At 37.7% G+C, this 22,153-nt stretch overlaps 1 long non-coding RNA gene across 1 annotated transcript; it reads right to left on the reverse strand.

Moving 5' to 3' along the window:
* Window positions 1–9,244: 9,244 nt before the first annotated feature.
* LOC122049071 lies at window positions 9,245–11,023 on the reverse strand. The gene is made up of 3 exons (XR_006130806.1): window positions 10,730–11,023; window positions 9,796–10,624; window positions 9,245–9,375 (listed from the first exon to the last, which is right to left on the reverse strand). It is a non-coding gene; the product is annotated as an uncharacterized LOC122049071 (long non-coding RNA).
* Window positions 11,024–22,153: the final 11,130 nt, after the last annotated feature.

Below are 22,153 nucleotides of genomic sequence, written 5' to 3' on the forward strand. Positions count from 1 at the left end.
TACGACTAGGCAATTGTGTATCATTTGTGACACATGTTGCAGTTTCTCGTGGTATCACATCTTGTACAGTTGGTACTAGTTTAAACGTGTCTTCTCTAATTTCCTTAAGAACAATTTTACTCATGGGCCTGTGGTTCATAGTCCTTTTCTAAAATCGGGCATTGGTGCTTCTGATTTTTAGGATTATAGACCTCCTTTCGTTTCTCTAGGATAACCCACAAATAAGTGAATATATCAGTGTCTCCCTTTAGCACACATGCTGGACTACCCCAAATCTGAATATGCTTTAGACTAGGCTTACACTCATTCTACAATTCTATGGGAGTAGAGGATTCTGACTTAGAAGATATTATGTTCACTTCCATTTTCCAGAGTATATCCTCAAAATGAATTTGGTAATTCTGAATTACTCATCATTGATCTAACTATTTCCATAAGAGTCCTATTCCTTCGCTCTACTACACCATTCTGTTGGGGTGTACCAGGTGCAGTCAGTTGGGATTGAATCCTGACTTCTGATAAGTGACTCCTAAACTCTCCTAAAAGGTACTCACCACTATGATCTCACCATAGTGTATTGATACTTTTACCTTAACATTTCTCCACATCAGCCTTGTACTTTATCAAAGCACTTAGACTTGCGGTGCATCAAGTAAATGTTCCCGTATCTCGAATAGTCATCTATAAAAGAGATGATGTGAGATCTCGAAAATTTAAATAATAGGGTTATTTGAGAAATAGTCTTATAGAATTTTTTCGAAATTTTTAGAAATTTTCTGGGAATTTTTCGGAGCTCGTACGATGAGTTTTGAGGGGATCAATTTCGGATTCAGATAAAGCCTGTTTGGGACACCCGTTTAAGTGAGGAAATGTTTTAATTATATATTCCTTTTCTTTTATTCCTTCTCCCCCCAAAACGTCGAACCCGATTCTATTTCCTCTCCTCCCCTCTGCCCCGAGGCGATCCCGATCTCCCCTCACTTCTTTCTCTGTTCCCTCTCTCGCGGATCAATCGACGCCGAGGCCAGAGGAGACTCGTCACCGGAGCTCGACGGAAAACCAGTGGAGTCACCGGAGCTCGACGGTGCCGAGGAAGACAAGCCGAATCTGGTTGAGGGGTTCTGCTTCGGCAGATATTGTGGTCGATCGCCTCTCCTCTCTGCTCGGCGGTCTCTTTTCCGACACAGGCGCCACCAGGGGAGCAGATCGTTGGCGGCTGTGCACCTTCTTCCACTGCCGTTCACCAGATCTTGGAGGGGATTGGGTGTATTCGATGCCACTGGACCGATTTGGTTCCAACTAGATCGCCGGTGTAAAGGGGGCAATTAGGGTTTCGAAGGTGAGCGACTAATTCCTTCTTTTCTCTCTCTGGTTGTTGCCGATCTTGGAGGTTAGGGCTCTATTTCGGTGTTGATCTTCCTTGTTGGATTCGTGATCGTCTTCCAGTTCTGGGCTAGGAGAAGCATCGGATTCCTATGGATTGTCCTTGTGGCCGATCATCGCTTTCTCCTTTGTGATCCGATTGAATCCATTGAGGTGAGGCTCTGATCTAGGTTCTGGTGGTTTTCTTTCGATCTTGAACTAGGAGGAAGAGAGGTCGGATCTAATTACTTGCTGTAATTCCTGGATCAGTGCTTGGACGTCTCCTTCTTGCTGTGATTGAGGTATCAGTTGAAGTGGGGAAGAATTCCAGCAGGGCTAGCTGTGATTCCTCTGATCCAGCAAGGAAAATTCCTCTCACTGTGCTCTGTGGTGTTCTTGATCAAGCAACTCACCTTTGTTCAACAGGACCTCCTTCCAGCAGTTGAGAATCAAGGTAAGGAGTAATTGTTTCATGTGTTGATGAATTAGATTCATGAATGGGATTAGGAATACATTGGATTAATCCATGATTAGTGATTGTGATTAGAATTAATTGTTTAGATTAATCTAATGGAATGATTAGGGTTAAGGTTATTAATCCTAATCAACCGTTAGATTTCTAATCTAATTGGTGATTAGGGATTAGGTAACTAACCCTAATTGACCGTTAGGTTTAAATATGTGGATTGAGGTTGTGCTGATTAGGGGTTTGCCCTAATTTAGTTTTAGGGATTTTATTTAGCTATTCATTTGGATTTAGCTAAATAAAATCTATATATTGTTTGTTGACACAGGATTCTGATTCGAGACAGGCGTCTCGACGTTGACTTCGGATTTGGGATTGTACCTTCTATTTGAGGCGGGTACCCTTTGATTTATCTTTTGATAATGTCTTATGATATATGTAGCTTATATATATTTACTAGTGGTAGATAGTAGATTATTTCTTCCCTGGTCTTAGCTAGTTGATACCTATCACATGCTTCATCTGCTAGTTGCTTTACTTCAGGATTGGATATTTTATCTCTTGCCATGTGTATATATGTTCATAGAGATGCATATCTATAGTGCTTTACTCTACTGGATTAGTTGCTTTACATGTGCGATACATGCTCTTGGATTCATGATACTTATATCATTGTTATATGTGATGTCTTTGGATTTATGCTTTTTATATCATGGTTATATATATGCGTTTACCTTTTTGGCACACACATATATGGAGGAGGCTATGTTCAGGTATGACATACTGTAGCCGCATGCACCATATTGCATGATTGCATGCTGGGCGATTGACGACTCCATTATTGTTGAGCTCGTCGGCCGGTTACATGGACCCGCACACAACGTGTTCACTGCATGGGTAGTGGCACAGCACTCAGGGTGTGTAGGGTAGATTGCCCGGTAGTGCTCCGCTAGGACGCTCATGGGTAGCGTGACAGGAGCGTGGTAGCACACCGGGGTCCCTCCCCGTCATTGCGTACCGGGAGATGAGAGCGTTACGCTCCCTCACTATGTTTGAGGCAGGAGGATAGGTGTACTCCGACAGCATCCCGTCCACTCGGTCACTCATCAGGGGTAGTGACGGCAGAGTGCACGGTTGTCACAGCCCTACCCACTCGGTCTCACCATTGTGTGTGAGACGGCTGAGCATGGCAGTAGGGGTGACCAGGACATGTCATTTGCATCATATGCACAGATTGCATTACTTATGATTGATGCATTTTGGTGATTGCATATGATTGACATGCATACAGGTTATATGCTTTTGCTCTGACTATTTTTATCTGTGTATGTTCACAGTCAGTTGCACAAGCCTCGCAGGTGAGTACAGTTTATTTCAGTTATGCATTTTCTTATTTTTCTTGCTATAGACTGTACTTTATGCCTATTGCTGGTTATTACAGTTTATTTCAGCTATGCATATCTGTTATACTGTTAGGAAACTGTACCGTAGGTTGTATGGTTAGAGAACTGTACTATTGATCCTATGGTTTAGGAGACTGTACCTTAGGTTTTTTACTGGTGGATATATATTGTTGTACATGTCTATTGGTTTACCTGCTGAGTTCTTTGAACTCACCCCGTTGTTACTATTTTTCAGGTTGAGGCCGTCAGGAGAGATTCCAGTCGCTAGCCCCTTTATCGCGAGGATTTGCCTGTTGTCGGGATATGTTTTGTTTTTGCATCTTATATACTTGTGATGTGGGTTTTGTATTGTGGACTTTACATTGAACATTCGGGTTTACTACTTTTGTTTTCCGCTGCGGTTGTATTTTCATTACTTCGTGGATTTGTTTTCTTCGTTGTAGTGGAATAGGCTGTTTACATATATCTTCGAGGTTCTATATCGTCTTTCCTTATTAAACTGCGTGGATTGATCATATATTATATCTGTGTGGAATGTTGATATAAACTGCGTGAGTTGTTTCTTAATTATATTGTATTATTCCGGCCGTGTGTGGCCGAGGTATAGAGATATATGTATACTGAGCTTCATATTGTCCGTCGTACAGGGGAGATGCTGCCGAAATTTCTTCGGACAGAGACTACCTGGGGGCGTGACAGATGAAATATTCGAAACCACCTCTTGCCTGGATAGTCATAGGTCTACACAAATCAGAATGAACTAATTCCAACACATCTTTGGCTCTATACCCCTTAGACTTAAAAAGCCTTTTGGTCATTTTTCCTTCCAATTAAGACTCGCAGGTTGGAAAGTTTTCCACCACCAATAAACCTAAAAGTTCATCGGCTCTTTTCCTCTGAATCCTACTCAAGTTTATATGACCTATCCTTATATGCCAAAGATATGATTGGTTCATCTCCGAAGGTTACTTTCTCTTATTAGAGTTAGAAGATGTGTTATTAATTTCCATTTGTTGCATCGTGGAATTTATAAATTGTCAACCAACGTACTAGAATAGATAACTACCCTCTTTTTCTTGATAACAACTTTGTAATCAAAAGAATATATCAAGTTCCTTGAATAGTTTAGAAACTGAAATCTAGTTCTTTCTAAACTTGATACGTAAAGACAATTCCATGTTTTATTCCTATCTGAGGATAAACATCTCCCACTGCAACAGCGGCTACTCTTACAGCAATGCCCATGTAGATGGTGATTTTCCCTTCATATAGTTGTTGGGTTTCTTGTAACCCCTGCAATGAATTACAGACATGATCAGTGGTTTCCGTATCTACACACCAGGTACCGGTAGATACCACCACTAAACATGTATCAACTAATGAATAAAATATACCTTTATTGTTCTCATTTCTTAGAGGACAGACCACCTTAGAGTCCAAGTTTGTTTCCAATCATAATTGGGACTACTAAGTCTATTCTATAGTATAGCATTTGAAATCCTAAGAATCATAAAAATATTTGGTCAAGACCAACACTTCAAAATCCCCGTGAATTTTGTATGCCATGTTAGTGTGGACGTATACAAATTCAATTTTTAAGAGATTTTATCCATTAATTTTATTATCTCGTCAACTTAACTTTATGACAAATAAAATTAATAGTTGATCTGTCTTTGATCAAATATTTGGTCAAAATTTTGAATTTAAAATAATATTGATTCCTCAAAACAATATCATTTAAATTCACCAACACCTCAAACACCGTGAATTTTGTATGTCACGATAGTGTGGGCGTATACAAATTTAAACATTTGTAAGAAGAGGGTTTTACCCATTAATAACCTTGTCAACCTATCTTTATGACAAATAAAATTACCTCAAACACTGTGAATTTTGTATGCCATGATAGTGTGGACGTATACAAATCCAAACATTTGTAAGAGGGGTTTTACCCATTAATTTTATTATCTTGTCAACCTGACAAATAAAATTACCTCAAACACCGTGAATTTTGTATGCCACGATAGTGTGGACGTATACAAATTCAAACATTTGTAAGAGGGGTTTTACCCATTAATTTTATTATCTTGTCAACTTGACAAATAAAATTACCTCAAACACCGCAAATTTTGTATGCCACGATAGTGTGGACGTATACAAAGTCTCAACATTTGTAAGAGGGGGGGTTTAATTTTATTATCTTGTCAACCTATCTTTATGACAAATTAATAGTTGGTTTTCCTTCGGTCACACAACTAATAACAGTGACTCCGATGGGGATGATACTATTAAATGTGCCTAAGTGTATACCATTACTTGATACTTAGTCCATTAAATAAGATTGTGCCCCTTCCGATGGGGAAGATCGCACGCTCCTAATTAATTTCCTATAATCATCCAAAATGAAAGTTTGATCTAGTGATCTACAAACAAACTCATCCGATGGGGAGGGAGACACTCAGAGCCAACACACAAGTTTGTTGCATCACTTACAAACCAGTAATGGAGACCATGGAATCTATTTACTAATCCCTCTCCCACTTAGTTATTTAATGTGAGGAATTTTAAACTATGCACACACACATCACAGTAAATAAAAGCAATAAATATGGAAATTAATTTTCCAACTATTATGGTCTTTTCCGTCACTGTCCTCCGTGTGCTGTCAACCCTTGCTGCTGCCATCTTTAGCCACCGCAATCGGGTCTAGTCGTCGCATCTATCTTGCTTCTTTTTCCACTACGCCTCTGGTCCACAAATAGTACCATGCCTCACAAGGATACGATCCACGACAAAAATAGAATTTTACATATATCGATCCTATATTCCACAAAGAAATGTACATGTAATCTAGATCGAAACAAAAATGTAAAATCCTAATAACTAATACAGCTCCTGCTGTATTTAATATTACAATCATACACACACAATAAAATGCCCTTGACATGTCCAAGGGTCCAATCACACACAATATCTATAAGTCATAATAGTTAGAGCCTGCAACCACAAAGTTAGCATATCTTACTATTATCTTGCCTAAATTATGTATGACATGTGCATAATTAAACTAAAAACCAAACACACAGAGGCAAACCCTAGCTCTGATCCCAATTGTTAGTTACTATGCAAAATATCATACCGGTTCCCCTGTACAAAAATTTTGTACAAGTCCTGAACCTTTACTAACAACCTATTGTGTTCTTTAGAAATTAAATTAGAAATCACAAACGGAACTTAACATTATTGATTCCAAATTTAACTTATCTGTTCTTAGTGGTTTAAACTTGGATCGCAAATAATGCTTAACATTATTGATTCAAATCCACCATGTTACAAATTCAATTAAATATTAATTTCTAAAATTGGCTTCCAGGACTGCATGGCGAGGCACTAGGCCTTCTTGGGTATAGGATCATCCACCACCGCCTAGACAAAGCCTTTTAAAGAAATTTAATATTTAATTTCCTTATATAACCCTAGGTTTAACCAAAAGGAACAATCGAATCACAAATTCGAAAAACAAAAAAAACACAAACTCGAACCTAGAATCATATGTCTCTCTTGTGTTTGGTATTTCAAAAACTATACAAAGAAAACTAGTATGATGCGGAAAATAATTACTAGTTATACGTTTCTTTGTACGCAACAACCTCTTGATCTTTTACCGTATTCCTCTTCTTATCTCGGACGTCGTGTGGGCGACGATCTACCGAGATGAGAACCACCCAAGCTACCTTCTTCTCCAAGCAAGTTTCGACCACCACAAGAACTCCAAGAGAAGATGACGTTCGGCCACCACCAAGCTCCAAGGGATGTTAAGAAACAAGACCTCCTATCTCTCCTTCTTTCTTAAGCAAGATCCGGCCACCAACCAAGCTCCTTGAGATGAAGATGCCTCCGACCAAGGAAGAAGAATAAGAGAGGGAGAGGATGTGAAGGGCCGGTCAACAACCAAGGAAATAGAAGAGAGGAAAACTAAAACATAAGTTATGAGGTGAGACACCTCTACTCTCTTTTTTATATTCCTTGGTATTGGCAAATAAGGAAAATTTAAAAAAAAAAAAAAACTTCCTTATTCTCTTAGCCAATGAAAGGAAAGTTTAATAAAAAATTTCCCTTTCAAACTCAATGTGGTCGGCCACCTCTTAATCATCCAAGCAAGGAAAGTTTTAAACACAAAATTAAAACTTCCTAATTTGTTTCCAGAAATTTATAAAATAAAAATTTTCTCTATTAATTTTCCCTTCATGGTTGGTTATAAAAGGAAATTTTATAAATTAAAATCTCTCTATTAAAACATGTGGATGATTTTCAAAAAGGAAAGTTATCTTTAAAATTAAAATATTCCTCTCAATCTACAAATAAGGAAAGATATCAAATCTTTTCTTAATCTTTTGTAGAAACTATAAAAGGAAAGATTTAATTTTAAAACTCTCTTTTAAATCATGAGGATGGTTACAAAAAAGGAAAGTTTTATCAAAAATTAAAATCTTCCTTTTAACTACAAATAAGGAAAGATATCAAACTTTTCACTTAATCTTTTGTAGAATGCTATAAAAGGAAATATTTAAATTTTAAATTCTCTTTTAAAATCATGGCTTCCACATAAGAAAAATTTTAAAAAAATAAAATTCTTTTAATTTTATTCTGGTCGGCCACCCAAACTTGGACTCAAGCTAGGGTCGGCCACACTTCATCCCAACCAAGCCATGTCTTGGCCGGCCCTTGCTTGGGCTCCAAGCTTGGCTTGGCCGGCCACATAAGGATGGGTAAGAAGGTGGGTATGGGTGGGTATAATACTTTATAAATAAGAGGCTACGATAGGGACCGAGAGGAGGAATTAATTTTGGTCTCCCGATGAAATTAAGCTTCCCGTGTTCGCCCTGAACACTCAACTTAATTTCATCAATAATAATTCATACCACTAAAGAATTATTATCGAACTACCGCACCAATCCCAAATTACATTTTAGGCTCCTTCTTATCATGAGTGTGTTAGTCTCCCTGTGTTTAAGATATAGAATATTCACTAATTAAATGAGTTACTGACAACTCACTTAATTAATATCTAGCTCCAAGAGTAGTACCACTCAACCTTATCGTCATGTCGGACTAAGTCCACCTGCAGGGTTTACATGACAATCCTTATGAGCTTCTCTTGGGGACATCATCAACCTAAATTACTAGGACACAGTTTCCTTCTATAATCAACAACACACACTATAAATAACATCATTTCTCAACTTATCGGGCCTATTGATTTATTGAACTAAATCGCACCCTTTGATAAGTCAAAGAAATAAATACTAGATATATGTGCTTGCTATTATATCAGGATTAAGAGCACACACTTCCATAATAACAAAGGTCTTGTTCTTTTATGCAGTCAGTACAAAAAAAATTTACCTTAAATGGTCCTGCTCAATACATTGAGAGTGTACTAGTGTAATTTTATAATTAAGATAAATCAATACCAAATTACACTACGACTATTCCAATGGTTTGTTCCTTTCCATCTTAGTCGTGAGCTACTATTTACAATTTACAAAGAATTGATAACATGATCTTCTCTGTGTGACACCACACACCATATTATCTACAATATAAATTAATTGAACAACTACACTTAACTTATAAATGTAGACATTTGACCAATGTGTTTCTTATTTCTAAATAAATGTTTATACAAAAGCTAGACTTTTAGTATACACTCTAACAATCATAACTCACAATAATCGTGTGGTGATTATACATGGGAAGAAAGCATTCTTATTTTAACTAGTCACCACTAACTCTGAATAAAATCTGTCTATCACCCAATAGTTAATGTTTTGAGTAACATAATTACATGGACCACTCTCACTTTTAGCAAGTGGTATGTAAGTTCTAAATTGAAAATAACAAATTAGCATATTTAGGTTATTGATGAAATATGATGCAACTATTCCAGCTAATGTAGAGCCTTTCAGTTAACTGCACATGTAGTTCAATTTAATGATCAATTATGACCATATTAGAATGCCTTCTAGAGTTCTAGATGCACAGACATATTTACCTGAGATTGCAAGCACTTCAACCAACATCTTTAGATGAAAAGTTCAAACCACCAAATCTTTTGTTGCTCACAGCCCATAAAAAGAAAATCTGAAATTTTATATTATTTGCATTATACTATAGTTTGAGAAACATAAATGATAACTTCCTCATGCTAACTCCTTATTTATCATACATCATAATTAATATTAGCAAGAATTATATTTTGAAGAGCAAGTATTTTTTTCTAAAAGAAAAAGGCATGTGAACTGATTGTTTTTACTCTAAAACAATTGCTATTTATTGTGTCCCATGATTTATGATAACATTATTTTGCATATTTGTCAAAGTTTTCCATATATTCCACTTAACATACTTTGTGTTCTCAGTATGTTTTCTTTCTCTAACCAAATTAATCATTACATGTGTATGCTTCATACTTTTATTAATAGAACAATGTGTTCCATGCATAACCAGAATGATAACCTTTAAAAAGAATAGACAAATAGATATTCATACAAATCATGCTACCTCAGAGTATGTCATGTCTTGAAGAGCAAAGACACAATAAACAATGATTGCAGAAATCTGCCAATTCCTAATCAAGCTTTGCTTAGCTTCCACGTACCATAGTTTCTTCAGTTTCATCACTAGTTTCTTTTGCCTCGTACCCAATCAAGGAAGCCTCTAGATCATCAATTTTTTCATGGTGCATGTGCAAAGTCTCTTGCAAAAGAATGAACCATAAAATACAAAGATATATTGAGATGGATAAAGTGATCCTCTAATGATACATTCTCAGCAATAAAATGGAATCAGAGATAAGCCAAAAGCACCAACTTCAATAAGATTGATCATCCCCTAATGAAATGAACTCAGTTTGCCATCCCTATTAGGCCATAAAGGTTCTTCACAATTATCTGGTCGGATCAAAATCCCTCTAGTATATCAAATAGAATGTGGTTCCGACAAGAAATTCTCAAACTCCATCTTGGTCAGGTAAATGAACCTAGACAACCATTATTTATACTCCTTGATTCTGTGATCTTGATGTGGCGATGCAGTTTTGATGCCCAACACCACCTCGTCTTCCTCGGAGGATGCTGCAATTGCAAGCTAAGGTGTGCGTCGTCAGATGCTGGTTTGGCGCTGTAGGAGTGCTTGGTGCCGGAGCCACTGTCAAAGTGTTCGTCGGCCGTCGAAGAGATGGGGAAGGCAACACCTTGATGGCAGGAGCGATAGAAGAGAGAGATCACATGGTGTCATTGAGGGCTTCGACACCTCCTTTGAGCTCTTAAACGGAAAGAATCCGGCCGCAAAATGGTTGCTTTCGACTCTGAGCAATCGATCTCCTTCTCCTCTGTGAGATCAGGCTTTTCATTTATTTGTAACAAAAACCAAATTATTTATCTATTAAAAAAACATCAAATCGGAGAAAACACCGCTCAAGATTCTTCTTTCATACCTCATCCGCAATGCTTTTGCCATCATCGTCGACCTTGTCGTTGGTGGTAGAATTAGGGCTCCAGAGTTGGGTGAAGCTCATCTAATGTGTCTTATCCTTGCAATCTGCTTCAAGCTTCATCCCATTCCCACCCTCCTCTTCGCGATCGCTCCAAATGGATATGAATTCCTTGAAGCTGTGCCTGAGTGGCTCTCTTGAGCAGCGTTCGAGCTCCTTCCGGAGGAGTGGCGGAGGAGGCTAGTGAGGGCAGCGTGAAGGAGGGTTTTGGCGAAGATGTGTTTTTCATGGACTTTTGGCCTCTGTTTGGATGGGGTGAGGTAAGGTTCATTAATGGAAGGGGATGGAAGGGGATGAGAGGGAAAGGAAGGGAAAGTAATATATTTATCTTACCCTTGTTTAGAAGGGAGGGAAAGTTTATGTGAGAGGAAAGGGATGGAATGAAGGTTAAATATATAAATTTACAAAAATATCCTCTTATTTTTTTAATAAATCTGCATGTGAAAAAATAAATAAGGATATAATTGTAATAATTTCTCCTTATCCTTCTTTACACCCCAATTTGGGGTGTAAGGAATTTTGCTTATTCCCGAACATGCAAGGGGAAGCTTTACCCTTCTCTCCCCTTCCCCTTCATAGCTCACTCTCTCCCAAACAAGGGTAAAAATTCATTTTACCCATGTTTACCTTTCCCTTCCCTTTACTCATCTCCTCCCAAACAGAGGGTTGGTGGAGATAGTTGTGGAGGCTAGGTTTTCATGTAATTTTGAGGGAGGGGAACCGTTGTAATATATATTAAAAAAATGATCATAGACAACGTTTTCTTGAAAAGTATTTGTCTTTAACCCAATAAAAATACCAATAAACAACGGTTAAGTGAACAAGCATTGTCTTTAATAAGAAATATAAAACATAGACAATGCTTTTAAGTGTTGTTAAAAGCATTGTAAAAAAAAATGCTTTTTAAAAAAATATTATTTTTTAAGTGTTATTAAATCCCAATTTCTTGTAGTGTTCTCCTTCAAACTTAAAAGCATTCACTTAGATTCATTTAAGGGGGAGATTAAATTTTTCTCTAAAATTTTTTTGATATATGACAAAGGGAGAGTAATAGAGTAAAGTAGCTAGGTATTTGAGTTTTAAAATTTTTTATCAAAATCTTTTTAAAACTAAGTACTTAACTAAAAGATTTTTATCTTTTTAAAATTAAGTACTTAACTAAAAGAGTTTTTCCTTTTTAAAACTAAGTACTTAATTAAAAGTTTTTTTATCAAAATCTTTTTAAAACTAAGTACTTAATTAAAAGTTGTTTATCAAATTTTTATAAACTAAGTACTTAACTAAAAGTTGTTTATCAAAATTCTTTTTAAAACTAAGAACTAAGTACTTTATCAAAAAAATTTAAAAACTAGTTAAGTACTTTATCAAAATATTTTAAAAACTAGTTAAGTACTTTATCAAAATCTTTTTAAAAAGTTAGCTAAGTACTTCATCAAAATCTTTTAAAATATAGTTAAGTACTCTATCGAAAAAATTTTAAAAAAAGGTAGTTAAGTAGTTTCTCAAAATCTTTTTAAAAATAGTTAAGCACTAGATCAAAATCTTTTTAAAGATAAGTACTTACGTCTTTATTAGAATTTTTAAAATATTTTTAGTACTTAACTAAAGTGTTTTCTTAACTAAGCTTGTATAAGAAATCTTTTTCAGTACTTAATGATGGTACCTCGTATCTATGTATGTAGTTAAAGGGAAAAGGCTAAGAAATACTATGTTTTAGGGGAGTTTTGAACTCTTTAAAAATTATTTCTTAGTTCCTTTTCAAAATCTTAGAAACTTAGTTTTTGAAAAAGTTTCTTACTTAGCGTTTCTTGTTATCTATATGGTTTTCTACTTGCTTAAAACTTAGGTTTGAATTGTGTTGCCATAATCAAAAAGAGAAAGATTGTTGGTGCAAAAAGCACCAGACAATCGAACCTAAGTTTTCATTATGGTAAAGGGTTCAAAGTTAAGCTGTCTTGTGATCTAGCAAGCTAAACTATGTGTGTAGGAAAGTCCTAAGTGATCTTAGGCAAAAGAAAGTCCTATTTACGGTTAGGCAGGTGGAAAGTCCTAGGTATGGTTAGACATTGAAGTCCTAGTCCAGAGGACTAGGAAAAAGTCTTAGTAGGATAAGGACGTCAGGCGAAATCTTAGGATCACGAATTCTAGGTGGAAGTCTTGGGGGTTGCAGACACCAAGTGGAAGACTAGACGACGGGTCGGGGATCGGACGTTGAGCGAAAAGACCTGAAACCTCATATGTTGAGCAGAAGTCTAGACAGTCTGGAGGACCGATCTGGCAAAAGGTAATATCTCCTAAGAGGAGTAAGTGAGGACGTGTTCCTCGAAGAGGAAACAGTAGGCGTCGATCCAACCTAGAATTTTAACGAAACTCAAAGTCATGATCGGACAGTCCGAAGATTGTCAAAACTTATATTTCATTATATATTATTTTCTGGACTAACTTTGTTTTGTGGAAAAATAAAGTAGCAAAATGAGAAGGTCCGGGCGCTCGGACCTGGTCCGGGTGCCCGGGAGGCTTCCTCCCGGGCGAGGTGCCTGGGTAGGCGCCTTCGTGATCCGAGCGCCCGGAGCTGATTTGGGCGCCCAGGAGGCTTCCTCCCTGGTGAGGTGCTTGGGTAAGCGCCTTCGCGATCAGGGCGCCCGGAATGCCAAACTTTATCTCATCGACTGGAGCACGCTGATTGGACGAGCCTACGTCATAGTCCAGGTGCCCAGAAGGAATCTAGGTGCCCGCAACAGCCTATAAAAGTCTAGTGCAACGATCCTACATTATCTTGTATTGCCTTTTGATCATGTTATCCAAGTTTCATATGTTATTATAAGGGGGAGATGTTACCCATTTATCGGGCAAGGACTCCCTCAGATCGTGATAAGATGTTCGATAGGTGTTGAAATCTTAATGAGTGAACTCTAAGTAAGTGAAAGTCCTGTCAAAGTTGAAACAAGTTTAAGTAAATGAAAGTTCCAATAGATCAAGATTAATCGGTTGGATAAGTGGGAAGATCTTGTAGATTGATGTTAACTTAATACTACGTAAGTCATGGTTGAAAATCTAGAAGACTCGAGGCCTCTGCATGACATGGATTTTGCTTTGGTACTATTGGAATCAAACTGTTAGTTGACTGATGAAGTTGAGCCGTAATTGATGAATCTAAAGTCACAAAATTAAATTTGGGCGAATTTAGAGTAAAACAATCAACTGATGATGAAGTAACAGTTGATTGATGAATCAATCAGCAAAAGATTTAGTTAATAGATAATACAATTAAAATAAACTCAATTTTAATAAAAGATGAATACATTTATCTCATATAATTTTGATAGAGTAGGTGAAGAATAGTAAATTATAAGATTAATTTATAATCAACCGTCAAATTGACTGTGGGAGGAGATCAAAATAAACTCTAGATCAATCTACTAGTAGAAAATTTGATTAATAGATAATGTAATTATATTAAACTCAGGTTCTATTGACTATAAATGAATAATTAGTTAGCCTAATAAATAAATATAGATTAACAAGTCCAAATTAGACCCAAAAAAAAAAAAAACAAACATTATGTCATAGTTGAGTTGATTGATGGTAAACATTAGTCAACTCGATTGATGAATGAGTCAACGGATGAATAGTTTGAAATTCAGACGAAAGGGAGGAGCAACCCACTAATGAATTATTTCCAATCTATTGATGACATGGTAAAATCAATCAATTAATCAACAATTTCTAGATTCGAATAGGAGACTTATAAAAGATAATTTCATAAAGGCTTCAAAGACAACACACGTGATCAGTTCTAAGGAATGTGCTGCTACATTCAAGGGTCCTTGTGAGTCATCCACAACAACCAAAAGTGAGCAATTAATTGAAGTTCTTCTTTGTAAATTTTATTTCATATATTATTTTATTATTTGATTGTAGGGGGTGTAAATGAATCAAACTGTTCATGATTATTCGAATCTCGATTCGATAAAAAATCGTTTGAGCTCGTTTAATGAAATTTACTAAGATAAACAAACCAAACTCAAGTTTCATAATATTTAACTCGTTAACTCGTTAACATGTTCATTAATAAATTCATAAATCAACTTTTGAATGAAAAAAATAATAGTTTTGATATTAAATCTATAGATTTTGCACTCTACTTATGAAAAGATATAAACAAATATATTAAATTTATTTATTAAAATAAAATTATAAATTTTAATAAGAATATTATTATTTTCTCAAAATATATAATTTATTTTTAATAAATATTTAAATTTATAATTTATATTTATTAAGATCGTTTATGTTCGATAAAAGCTCGAATATAAACAAGTCAAGCACAAATATTTAAGAGTTCTACTCGACTCGGCTCGATTACACCCCTATTTGATTATATTTTATGTTTTTGGTATGCTCTTATAAGAGCAAGAATTGTAAAAGGTTTCTTTACTCCGACCCGAAAGAGAAAAACATATAATGGTAATTAAATGGTTTACTAATTGATCAAAGACATTAGGGCATTAGAGTACAGAACTAGGGGTTTAGAATCATGTAAATTGATTTTTTTTTACTTGTATTTTATATATATGTTTTCATTTCCACTATGCAACTAATAAATTATACAAATAAATACTATCAAACAACAAAAATGGTATGCGCTAATTCACCCCCTCTAATTGCGAATTAAACTGATTGATTTAAGAGAACTAAACTCAGGATTCAAAAAACTAGTTTGGTTAAACAAGTAAAGAAGGCTACATGCTCAATCAATCATGGCATATCTACTTGATCAAGTCAAGCAGTCCAAGTAGATTAAGTGGGATGGAAATCAGTTCAGTAGGTTAGGCTAGCCAATGTGATTGGTCTAGTCAACTTGGTTTTCTAAACCAATTCAATTAAATTGATGAATTTATTGCAGGTTAGGTACTCTAGCCAGATTGATTGAATCACTTGAGCCAAGATAGTCAGTCTGAGTAGCTTGATATTCTAATAAGACTAATATTGAAAGGAGATCGAGGGGCATATCAGATCGCTTAGTTGGTGGAATGAATATGGATATTTGATCCATCTAAGTAGACAGGACATGTAGGTTGTGCAGATTTGATCGGACCAAACCAATTGATTGAACTGACCTAACCTGCAAAAGAAAAAAAATGTTTTCTTATATGCTTACCCATCATAGAAAAAATATATTTTAACAAATTTATTTAAGCCTAGTAAAATAACATGTTTCTTTATTTAAAAAATGAAAACAATATTAACACAAATTAAAATGGAAAGATGACCAAATATATATTCGTTTACTTTCCCTACAATTGAATGTGTATGGGAGGTGGACAGTCCGGTCAGGTAAATTTAAGAAGCATAGGTGGATCCTGACATGACACCTCAGTGTTATCTCTACAAATATTTGAAAATATTCAACATGATATTTGAACTCCCATTGCATGAGAATCATCCTTCTTCTTACCACCGGCCCATGGCCCATGGTCCATGTCCCGTGTCCCGTGTCCCGTGTGTTGGTTCGGATAGCATGAAATACAATCGAAAAATAAACTATAAATGACTTACATGGATCTCCCGATGAACTCGTTGAAGATATCATCGAAGACGTCGCTGCTGCTGTTGCCGAAAAGATCACCACACGGAACCTCCTCGAACTGTTTCACGAACCAAATCCTAGTCTCTAGACGTTCTCTATCGCTCGCTGATCACCTCACAACTTCGCTGCGCTCTCTGATCACCTCCGCAAACCTTCTTGTTGTGCAAAGAAGGGGGCAATACCTCTCAACCTTTCTGAACCGCGGAAGAAGAGGAAGAGAGAAAAGAGATCGCGCGGAACAACAAGACAAAGACGCACAAAAGAGAGCAAACACCAGGAAGGAGAAGAAGAAGAGAAAGAAAAAGAGTTACCGTGGTTCGGCGACTTGCCTACTCCACAAAACGGCCGAAGCTTTATTAGAATTCTCTTCTACACAAGAGAATCACATCTAATGATTCTTGTGTTTTCTGATCTACAATGGGTTTACAATGATCCCTATAAATACTGCTAAACCCCCCAGACCCGGTAAAAACGTAACAGAATTTGTTATGAAAAACATAACAAAATTCTGTTATATAAAATCTTAACAGAATTTTATTACGAAAAATCTTAACAGATTTTTCTTCCATGACATCCCTTCATCCAAATATGAGCCACTCGTCAACAATCTCCACCTTGGCGAATATTCACCCCTTCGAAGAATACGAATATCTGGACAAAACTCCATTTGGATCTCTGGATCTGGGCTTCCTTCCTCTAGCATCTAGAGATATGGATCAAGTTCAAGCAATGCTTAAACTTCTCTGTGGTCACTGGCTTTGTCAGCATATCTGCAGCATTGTCTGCAGTGTGAACCTTCTCAAGTTGAATTTCCCCGGAAGCAATCAACTCTCTGATCTTGTGAAACCTCACATCAATGTGTTTGGTTCTCGCATGATACACCTGATTCTTCGCCAAATAGATAGCACTCTGACTATCGCATAACAACTTGACTCCACCTTGCTGAACACCCAGTTCTCTAACCAACCCTGTAAGCCATAAAGCTTCCTTCGCTGCTTCAGCTGCTGCCATGTACTCGGATTCCGTAGTAGACAATGCAACAATAGATTGTATCATAGATTTCCAACAAATAGGTCCTCCTGCCACAGTGAATACGTATCCTGAAGTAGACCTCCTGTTATCTAAATCTCCTGCATAGTCTGCATCTACGTACCCAACAACTAAAGGATCTTCCGGTTGTCTACTGAACATGATGCCATAATTAGTTGTATTTCTCAAGTATCTGAAAATCCATTTCACTGCATCCCAATGTGGTCGACCAGGATTTGAGAGAAACTTGCTTACCATACTAACTGCTTGCGCCAAATCTGGTCTCGTGCAAACCATGGCATACATCAGACAACCAACTGCACTGGCATAAGGAACCTTTGACATCTCTTGGATCTCGTCATCCGTCTTTGGACACTGTGTACTGGATAACTTGAAGTGATGCGCCAGGGGTGTGCTCACCGACTTTGCATTCTTCATGTTGAACCTATCCAACACCTTCTCCACATAGCTACGTTGAGACAACCATAATCTCCCTGCAACTCTATTCCTGTGAATCTCCATCCCAAGAATCTTCTTGGCCTCTCCCAAATCTTTCATGTCAAATTCCTTGCTCAGTAGCCTCTTCAATTTGTCAACCTCTCTCATTTTCTTCGCAACAATGAGCATGTCATCTACGTATAGTAGTAAGAAAATCAGTGATTCATCTTCAAGGCCCTTCACATATATGTAGCAGTCATACTCGCATCTCCTATATCCGTTTTGAATCATGTATGAATCCAAACGTTTGTACCATTGCCTAGGAGATTGTTTCAGTCCATAGAGCGATTTCTTCAACTTACAAACCAACTGCTCTTGTCCGGACTGACTAAATCCCTCAGGTTGTGACATAAAAATCTGCTCCTCCAAATTTCCATGAAGAAATGTCGTCTTCACATCCATTTGCTCCAAATACAAATCGTGATGTGCCACCAAAGCTAATACCGCTCTAATTGACGTATGTCTTACCACTGGAGAGAAAATTTCTTCATAGTCAATCCCCTTTCTTTGTGAATACCCCTTTGCTACCAACCGAGCCTTAAACTTCACTTCTTCTCCCTCTGACATTGCTTCTTTCTTCTTGAATATCCACTTGCACCCTATAGCTTTCTCTCCTTCAGGAAGTTCCACTAGATCCCACGTTTGGTTTTTATGCAACGACTCCATCTCCTCTGCCATAGCACCAGGCCACCTGTCCTTCTCAGAGCTATGTATTACCTCCTGAAAAGATGTAGGGTCTCCGCTACTAGTGGTAAGTGCATAAGATACCAAGTCTTCGAATCCGTATCTAGTGGGTGGTTTTACGACTCGTCTCGTTCTACCACTAGCTATAGTGCGATGCTCCATGTGCTCTGAGCTAGAATCATCGAAGTCATGAGTCTCTAGCTCCACTTGCACAATATCTTTCTCTTTGTTGCTTTGTGGTGTTTCCTTTCCTTCTTCCTGAGTACGTTGTAACATAGCTTTCTCGTCAAACACCACATCTCTGCTGATCACCACCTTGTTTGCCTTAGGATCCCAAAGCTTGAAGCCTTTAACTCCTTTCTGATAGTCCAGAAAAATGCATTGCTTTGACTTTGCATCCAGCTTTGATCTTTCCTCACTAGATATATGCATATAGGCTGGACATCCAAAAACTCGAAGATGAGAGTAATCTACTTGATTCCCTGTCCATACTTCCTCTGATACTTTGCCTTCTAGTGCTGCCCTTGGTGATCTATTAATGAGATAACATGCCATGTTAACTGCTTCCGCCCAGAAATTCTTTGCAAGCCCTGCATTCAGCCTGAGACATCTTGCCTTCTCAATGATTGTTCTGTTCAACCTTTCCGCTACCCCATTCTGCTGAGGTGTCCTGCGAACCGAGAAGTGCCTCATTATCCCATGCTGCTCACAGAATTCCTGAAACTTTGAATCTGTGTACTAGTCCCATTATCTGACCTAAGGCATTTGATCTTCCTTCCGGTCTGGTTCTCTACTTCAGTTTTCCACAATTTAAACTTTGCAAAAGTTTCTGACTTGTGACGCATAAAGTATACCCATACCTTTCGTGAGAAATCATCAGTAAAACTCACAAAATACAAGTGTCCTCCACGTGATGCTACACTGGCCGGTCCCCAGAGATCTATATGTACGTAGTCCAGAATCCCCTCCGTCTTGTTTGTTGCCGTCTTAAATTGCACTTTGCTCTGTTTCCCAAGAACACAAAATTTGCAGAATTCAAGTTTGCACGTTTTGACACCCTTCAACAAATCTCTCTTGTGAAGTTCTAACATCCCACGTTCACCCATATGCCCTAGCCGCATATGCCACAAGACAGTACTATCTGATTCAGACTCCACCGAGGCGACTCCACCTACAACTGTAGTCCCTATCAACTTGTAGATGTTCCTTTCATTACCGTCAGAGCTCCCTTGCTGACTTTCATCACCCCGCTCACTGATTTGTAATTACAACCAATACCATCCAGTGTGCCTAGTGAGATCAAGTTCTTCCTTAGCTCTGGTATATATCTGACATCACATAAAGTTCTGATCACACCATCAAACATCTTGATTCTGACATTCCCTATGCCGATAACCTTGCATGATGCATCGTTTCCCATCAACACTGAACCAGAATCCACTGCCCTATAGGTGTCAAACCAATCCTTATTTGGAGTCATGTGATATGAACATGCAGAGTCTAAAATCCATGCATCCGTCAGCTGCTCCGAACTTGACATAACTGATAGCATATCTCCATCACCGCTTTCTGAATTTTCTTCTTCAACTATGTTTGTAGACTTTGCCGAACTACTTTTGTTCTCTGCAATATATTTCTTTATCTATGGACAATTTCTCTTGATATGACCTTTACCTCCACATTTGTAGCACGTGATCACCTTCTTCCTTCTCGACTTAGAACGAGTCTTGTTGTTGTTGTCATATCCATGTCGAGATTTGCTCCTACCACGCTCTTGGTTGCTATTTACCACAAGTCCTTCTCCTTGAGAAATTTCATCGCTTGTTTTCTTCCTTTGGTGAAAACCTAGCAATGCACTTGTGATCTCCTCCAATTTGAGAGTTTCCTTACCCCACATCAAAGTAGTAACCAAATTCTCGTACGTAGGAGATGAAGGTAGAGAATTCAACAACATCAGTGCCTTGTCTTCGTCTTCGATCTTCACATCAATCCGCTTCAGATCACTTACAATCTGGTTGAATACGTTGATATGCTGGCTCAGATCAGTTCCTTCTGTCATCTTCAGCCCGAATAATTTCTGCTTGAGATACAACTTGTTTGTCAATGATTTTGACATGTACCGGCTCTCCAGCTTTTGCCAAACTGTCACCGGTGACTCCTCGTCCATGACATGGTACATCACGTCATCCGTAAGACAAAGCCTGATTGTTGCTACTGCCTTCGCCTGAAGTTCTTCCCAATCTGATTTCTCCATGCTTTCCGGTTTTCTTTCTCCTAGCGCCTTCGCCATGCCTTGTTGCACCAACAAGTCCTTGACCCTTCTCTGCCATAATCCAAAGTTTCCGGTTCCGTCAAACTTCACCATATCAAACTTCGCAGAAGTCGTCCCCGACATGTTGAAGAAATCTGCCAAAAACCTGGAGCTCTGATACCAATTGTTGTGCAAAGAAGGGGGCAATACCCCTCAACCTTTCTGAACCGCGGAAGAAGAGGAAGAGAGAAAAGAGATCGCGTGGAACAACAAGACAAAGACGCACAAAAGAGAGCAAACACCAGGAAGGAGAAGAAGAAGAGAAAGAAAAAGAGTTACCGTGGTTCGGCGACTTGCCTACTCCACAAAACGGCCGAAGCTTTATTAGAATTCTCTTCTACACAAGAGAATCACATCTAATGATTCTTGTGTTTTCTGATCTACAATGGGTTTACAATGATCCCTATAAATACTGCTAAACCCCCCAGACCCGATAAAAACGTAACAGAATTTGTTATGAAAAACATAACAAAATTCTGTTATATAAAATCTTAACAGAATTTTATTACGAAAAATCTTAACAGATTTTTCTTCCATGACATCCCTTCATCCAAATATGAGCCACTCGTCAACACTTCTGCTGCACCCTTTTCCGATTGCTTGGACGCTCCTTTTATAGGAAGGTTGAGGAAGACGAAGGGGAAAGGACGCCCCTTCGTCTCCTTGGCGTTTGCAGCAACGAAAGAGACGACCCTCTTCGTCTCCTGTAACGTCCAACATCTCCCACTCGTCCAAGTCAATCCATAAGGTTATATGGTCACATAGACCATGTCAGTCACATAGACTACAAGGTGATCATGTCACGAACACCAGAGCAAACTTAGTCACAAAGACCAAATAAGCCACGTAGACTTTATAAGGATCAAGTCACGAAGACCAGAGCAAAATTAATTAATCACAAAGACCAAATAAGAACATCCATTCCATACATTAGGGAGAATGGTTCGTGTGACAGCAAGCACATTGAGCATTCAACTGCTAAGAAGATTGTCACACCTTACTTAACTGCTCTATAGAACGAATCAGAAACATAAATGTCCATAGAACGAATCAGAGACATAAATGACTTGTCTTTACCCCAGATTTAAATTATTTACATCATTATGAACATCTCTAATCCCTCATATTGACTATATGTCAAGAGCATGTTCAACATCTCCAATCAAACAAATTATTCACAATTACATTTTATGTACTGAACTAAAAATGTAACTAGTACTAGTGAATAAATGTCACAGATGTAAATCATTCTTAA

This window comes from Zingiber officinale, chromosome 2B (assembly GCF_018446385.1).
Source record: "Zingiber officinale cultivar Zhangliang chromosome 2B, Zo_v1.1, whole genome shotgun sequence".
In the NCBI taxonomy this organism is placed as follows: domain Eukaryota; kingdom Viridiplantae; phylum Streptophyta; class Magnoliopsida; order Zingiberales; family Zingiberaceae; genus Zingiber; species Zingiber officinale.